The 6,955-nt window shown below is 37.7% G+C and overlaps 1 non-coding gene across 1 annotated transcript; it reads left to right on the forward strand.

The window, feature by feature from the left end:
* The first annotated feature begins 267 nt into the window (after positions 1-267).
* LOC149271044 (small nucleolar RNA SNORA35) lies at positions 268-397 on the forward strand. The gene has a single exon (XR_016279794.1). It is a non-coding gene; the product is annotated as a small nucleolar RNA SNORA35 (small nucleolar RNA).
* The last annotated feature ends 6,558 nt before the right edge of the window (positions 398-6,955 follow it).

The raw sequence follows: 6,955 nt of genomic DNA on the forward strand, positions 1-6,955 counted from the left end.
TCCCCCCTACAGCAAAGAAGCAGAATCCCCAAAAGAGATGCAGGGTATGCTACAGCAGGGGGCAAAGAAAGGACACCACATTTTACTGTCCAGATTGCCCTGGAAAACCTGCACTCTGTGTCGGTGACTGCTTCAAGCTGTATCACACAGTTTCCCATTTTTAATTTTTTTTTTGTTCCTGCTCCATTTTTGTATTTTTTTTTAATTTTTTGTTACATTTACTGTTTTTTAGCTTTTATTTGCTCCACCATTTTTAAGCGTTTTTATTTGCACTGTCAAGTGACCCCTGTGTCCATTCCGTGGCATGAGGGACCACTTAAGGTGCTAGATCAAATCCCTTCTTGGAGATAGGCCAGGCTTTCTTGTAACCTGTCCCTACTGATAGTTGGGTACAAGCATTTTTCTTTACCCAGATGTAAAATTCCTACTGAATTTGAATTGCTCATGTTCCAAATGTGGCCCTTTTGCCCCCAAACAATCTGACAAACCCATGCATGTGGGGTATCAATGTACTCAGGAGATGTTGCTGGACACATATCTGGGTGTTGTGTGACAGCAACATATACCAGGAGCTGTAATTTCACACCTGAAGTACAAAGTATGTGAAAAAAACACCAAAAACAATTACTATCCCAAATTTTGACAAGGGTTGGTGGTAGGATTAGTGCATGGAAAGGGTTAAACTATCAGCATCTAAAATACCCTGGGGTGTCTAGTTTTCAAAAATATATGGTTTGGTGGGGTAAATTTAATTTGCTGGCTTCAAAGATGCCCCAAATACCACATAGAGACAGAATTACCAGATTCAGAGAAAAATGGTTTTGAATTAGCAAAACGCTACTTGTACTTATTGCCCCATAACGTGTAGAAGAAAGCAAAAAAACATAAAAACATTGGGTATTTCTAAACTCGGGACAAATAGTAGAATCTATTTAGCAGGTTTTTTCAGTAGTTTTTTATGATGAATAAAAGATTTTTCAAATAAAAGTGAGAAAATTTGTTTTCAATTTTTCGTCATATTTTATTATTTTTATTATAGGAAATTACATCATATGAAAAAAATTTGGTGTCTGAAGAAAGCCCTTCTTGTCCTGAAAAAAACAATATATAACTTGTGTGGGTTTAGTAAATGGGTTAAGAGAAAATTACAGCTAAACACAAACACCGCAGAAACGATAAAACAGCCATTGTCACGAAGGGTACAAAAAGTAAAATCAGCCTTTGTCACGAAGGGGTTAAACAGTGTTGGTTGAAATAATGGTCGAATTCTCCTCAGAAAGAGTTTCCTTTAATTAGATCATGCGCATAATCGAGACAAGGCACACAACACACAAAAGTCGAAGCGTTGTCTAATTACACATTAAGATTACTTGGTTTATATAGCATCTTATCTACTTCTAATAGCATGCTTCTTTCTGATTGGTTACTTTTCAAGCAGGTTACACCTCTTTAAGCTGCATAATTAAGAATGGCCTTGACTTGACCCTTTGCACATATATAGAAGAACATAGAGTAGACATGTCGGCGTGAACTCGTCCATATATCCTAGACTAGACATTCCCTGCTTTCTTTTGTCTTTGACAGCAATAATATTTACGATAACATAAACATTTTTCTAACATTTCCCTCCTGTTTATCAAAATATTATTCAATATCAGACTCTTCATCTTCAGTATCCGTCATTAGCACTGATAATTCATCTTTCATGTCAATAACGTCATTAATATGTAGAGTCTCAGATACTTTTAATAATTGATCACATTCTTCTTTGTCGATCAGGGAGTACATAGTCTGATTTACAGCTTTATCAATTGTCTTATTCAAAAGTCCTCGTCAACATGGAATAAAACAGCATCCTCCGAATATCAATACTGCGGATACTATAGTGATAGTAATTATTCCGGACATTATCATTCCCGACCATCGCCCGAACCATCCTTCTAACCAAGAGGTGAACACATTATGTATTCCTGCATTCTCGGCAAATTCATTTGATAAGGATGTTAGTCCTTAAAGGGCTTTGGTCTCCGCACAACCACCAAATATCTGCTCTCATCTGGGTTGGCTGTCTCAGTCCTGTGGAAAAAGTCTCGACACACAGTGAATTTAGACAAATCTTTATAATCAAAATAGCTGCTATTACCCTGAAGTTTCATACAGGTGTAATTTCCCCCATATATTTGCACTGTTAGAGGTAATTCAGGTCTCTTAACCTTGGGAAACAAGTCCAATATATGACAAGTTCCGTTTCCAGGTGGGGTATAAGTCTTATCTAACAGCTTTATTATCAGAAACCTACGCGCCTATGGTATATAGTCTTTCATCCGTCTTCATAGGTTCTTTTAAAGTAAATAGTAATTTATTACAATTATCATAGGTGGTACATTCAGATTGTAATCTTTTTACAGATAATCTCGTTTTGATTTTACTCGCTCTTGCCCCTGGTATCATATCCCCAATCTCGACTAGCTGTTGTCCACATAGCATAATCCCAACCAAGACATGATGTTATACTTCGTTTTCCAGGGGGCTTTTCGGGCATCCAGCATACATATACATCGGCCTTAGCGTATTTTCTTGCTTGCCCAATATTTTCACAATGGATCAGTTTACACAGATCAATGACAATGGAACTATCTCCTACTAATGAAAAAGTCAGATTTTGTGCTTTGGTATCTTCCCATTTGATCCCACTTAGCATTAGCATTAGAATAAGGAATTATTGTAAAAGCATCAGTCACTACCCAATAAACTATAAGCAGGCACCACCCCTTCATCCTACCTGGCCGTCAACTCAGGGTTCGGGGAATGGATTTCTTCACTGGCTTGAGACGAGTCCAACCTATCGTCTGGACCCCCCTTTGTACCCAAACTTAATGAGTGACTACCAGCAAGTGGTGTTACCTTCTTACAGTGCGACTGATGTATCCAACAACTCCTCTCAGCTATCTTACATGCCGTGGGGGTGGTTAGTAGTACTTGGTACGATCCTTCCCACCTCGGTGATGACCAATTCTTTCATTTGATTATCCTTATTAGTACCCAATCTCCAACACTCAATTTCTCAGGAATTGGCTCTTGTGCTTCTGGAAGAGAATTAACAGTTTGTATTGATCTGGTGTTCAACATTTTTGCCATATATTCTGCTAGGGTTAATTCTTTTTCATTACTTGCCTCTTTTACCTTTATCTGCGGCAAACTATAGGGTCTCCCGTACATTACTTCAAATGGGGTGAGACCTTGCTTGTTGGGTGTAATACGCATACTCAATTTTACCATAGGTAGGCAAGAAACCCAATTCCCGGTTTCTGCCATGGTCTTTTTTAATTTATTATTTATTGTTCCATTGTTTCTTTCTACCAACCCTGCTGACTGAGGATGATAGGCACAATGATTCTTTAATTGTATACCAAATACTTGTGCAAATCTGGAGATTAGTTGATTGACAAAATGACTGTATATTCTTTCTGGTGTTCCAAATCTAGGAATGATTTCTTTTATCATGAAGACAATTAGCACACAAAATTTTTTTTTTTTTTAGAGTAATTTTGGAACACCTTATCTATCTATTACCATCCCTCCTGTTGAGGCATGGCTCAGCCCATGACTCAATAAGGCTGCAAAGCGAAATAATGATTTCGGCAATATTGGTTTGTTGTTAATGTGAAACATTTTGTTACATAGAGTCGCTTTTTTAGACCACCAATATCGTTTTTCAGATATAGGGGCAGCCTGCTGCATATCATACAGAACCTGGTGATTAATTTGTATCTCGTTAGTGATTATGGCAAACATCTCTTGAGCAATTCTTTTTGCTTCAATATCTGCACAGTTATTGCCTAATGCTATAGGATCCTTGCTGTTGGTATGGGCTGCACACTTTATTACAGCTACTTCCTTTGGTAGATTTATAACGTTAATAGTTCTTCAATCAAGGCTTTATGATTTATTGGTTTCCCTGTGGAGGTAATCATACCTTTTTTTTTTCCATTGTTGTGCAAACACATGTATAGTAGAAAATACATATTGACTGTCGGTATAGATATTTACCCGTTTGTCTACTGCCCATTTGCATGCCTCTATGAGAGCCGTTAACTCAGCCGCCTGGGCTAATAAATGATTAGATAATTTACCTCTCTTACTTCAGTATTGCATTGAATATCTCTTTTCCACGAGTGATTAATCTCACATCGCAACACCATATCTCCCACAGACTTCTACTGATTAGTTTGCTGTTTACACAGAGACAAATGTATGGTTATTCAGAGACAAAAAGTGTGGTTATTCGGGGTGTTAATATACCAGATAATGCCCCCTGTCCTTTGTCCAGTAAAAGTATTCTGTCTGTATTACAGTACTTTGTTCATCTTTTTAGATTCATAATACTCGTCTCCTCCTGCTGTTTTCTTAACATACATTGTACAATGAAAATCATTTGAATGCTGAACTTGTAAATGATCACAGATCTCGAATGTTTTATGTACAAGTTCTAAAGCCTGTATTATATTTCCCTTATTTTCAGTAAAATCTATGTTTAAAGCATAGTAGTAATGATCATGCCGTCCTTGATAGTTATTTCTTCTTCCCCCCACTGTAACATCAAACTTGTCTCCCACGGGTGCAATGTGCACTCCCAACTCTCTAATCAGATCTCTTCCTAGAAGATTTACGGGACATACCTCAGATAATATTACACTGGCGGTAATTATTTTTCCAGACTCTGGATGTTGTATTTGAAGGGGGACAGATAAGCTTTCGGTATGTGTCCTCCCATTTACTCCCTTTATGTGAATTTTACCAGTCCCTTTCTGTATGCCCGTGCAGGTGGGATGATTCAATAGGGTTCGCGAAGCCCCTGAATCAACCAAAAATGTTACACGTTTGTTATTTACAATTAAATCAATTTCAGGCAAGTTTGACAATAACAACACATCATGAACATTACTGAGATCCAATGTCTCTTTTTCCTGTATTAGTCATTGTTCTGGGGAATTCTGCTTTCTCTTGTCTGGCTCGGGACACTCTTTTGCCCAATGACCTTCCTTTCCACAATTATAACATCCTTGTGACCATCTATCACCTCTACCTCTTCTACCTCGGTACGACCTCGAAATCTCTCTCTCACTCTTTTGTTATTCCCTGTCAACATTCCTTCATACAACATTCCTTCATACACCTCTCCTGCTAACATTACTCTCACTTTCTTTTTCTCCCATTCTTTGTGCCACTTTTCAGAATGCTTAACATATTCCAACACATCATTCAACGTCGCAGTACAGAGGTTAACCATATGTTAACTGACATTCGCATTTATCTCTTTACGCGTCCCAGACACAAACACATTTTTAATTGCTGCTCATAAGCAGAATTTGGATCTGGATCGGGAGGTGGGGTTAAACCACTATAGATATCAAAGACCTTTTTCAGCCGATAAAAATATTGATCCACATCCTCCCCATCCTTCTGTGTACATCTATTTATCTCCATCCAATTTGTTCTACGAGCCCATCTGGTCGTACAAGCAGTTATGAAAGTGTTTAAACGGTTAATTAGATCAACATGACCCCATGGGAGTGGTTGCCCCACATTATCGTACCCATTCCAACTTCGTTCTACTGAACTCCAATCTGATCCCAAAACCCTTCGACACGCTCTTTCTATTTCTTCACCATTTAATCGGTAACTTGTACAGAGCCCTCGGATATCAGTCTCAAACCGTTGGGGATCCTCTTTTGGATTTTTAACATGCTCAGTAGCTTTTTTAATATCCTCCTCTGTTCATGTTCTATGTACCCACATGGTTAACGGATATATCTGACCTTGATTACTCCATAAGGAGGTGCGTTACTTATAATGTTACTTTAAGCATATTAATTTGAACAAAAAATAAAACAAGAATATATATCATAAAAACCACAGACAGGTATACAGGATATCTTATTACCTTAAAAACAAAATATGTGCTAATTATAAATTTTAGCTTTTAAATTATTAACCCTTATTTAAATTAATTCTGGAAAAAGCATAAAAGCATTAGAATAAAAAGATACAAAAGGCTTTTCTAATGTCGACTCTACATATAATTTATGATCGATCACAGATAACAGACAAGACATACATTTAACAGATTCTGGAACCAGCTGGAAACATGGTATAGAATTTGGAATGTTATAATTTAGTCACTACGTAGTTTCTTCTAAATCCACACATTCACCGAGTGGTCCAACCACTCCGAGTCTAGATTCTACCAGGATGGTCCAACCATCCGAAACCTGAGGGATTCACCCTCTATTTTTAAGTGCACTATACCTGAACAATGTGAATTTATGCCTAAACATTTTCTTGATTAAGTTTATACATAAACTGTTTGTCTTCTTTCAGTGGTTTTTTCTTTATCCACAAGAAAACACTCTCATCCTTTTGTTTCTTTCCCTTACTGTGGGATTTCCCCATGATACAATCTCACCGCAAAGCAGAAAACAAGGAAAATCTTTTGGTATTTATAAGATACCACGTCTGGACAGGGTTAAACAGAGAGTTCTTGGTATTTATAAGATACCACGTCTAGACAGGGTTAAACAAAGAGCTCTTGGTATTTATAAGATACCTTTCCTAGACAGTAAAGGCAGGAAAATCACTCTCGCAGCGAAGTTGTTCACTTGCAATCCCAGCACTTGATCACAGAGGGCTTCTCACAAATGCCGGGGGGCGTATTAACAACAACCTTATTAACTGTTCGTTCGCCGTAAAGGACTCCTGAACAGTCATTCACACAGATTCATTCAGACAAGATTTGTGACATGGGTTGGTATAGCTGTCCCTGGACCATAAGAGCTCTTCTCTTTAAGGTCTTGTGATACTCTTTCACAATAATACAAGCCGCAACCAACATCAACAGTATTGTCACAATTACAAACAACAATTCGCTATCACAAAAATAATGACTAACTACCTG

Source organism: Sceloporus occidentalis, unplaced genomic scaffold, assembly GCF_023333645.1.
Source record: "Sceloporus occidentalis isolate IW3139 unplaced genomic scaffold, rSceOcc1.0.p SCAF_589, whole genome shotgun sequence".
Classification (NCBI taxonomy): domain Eukaryota; kingdom Metazoa; phylum Chordata; class Lepidosauria; order Squamata; family Phrynosomatidae; genus Sceloporus; species Sceloporus occidentalis.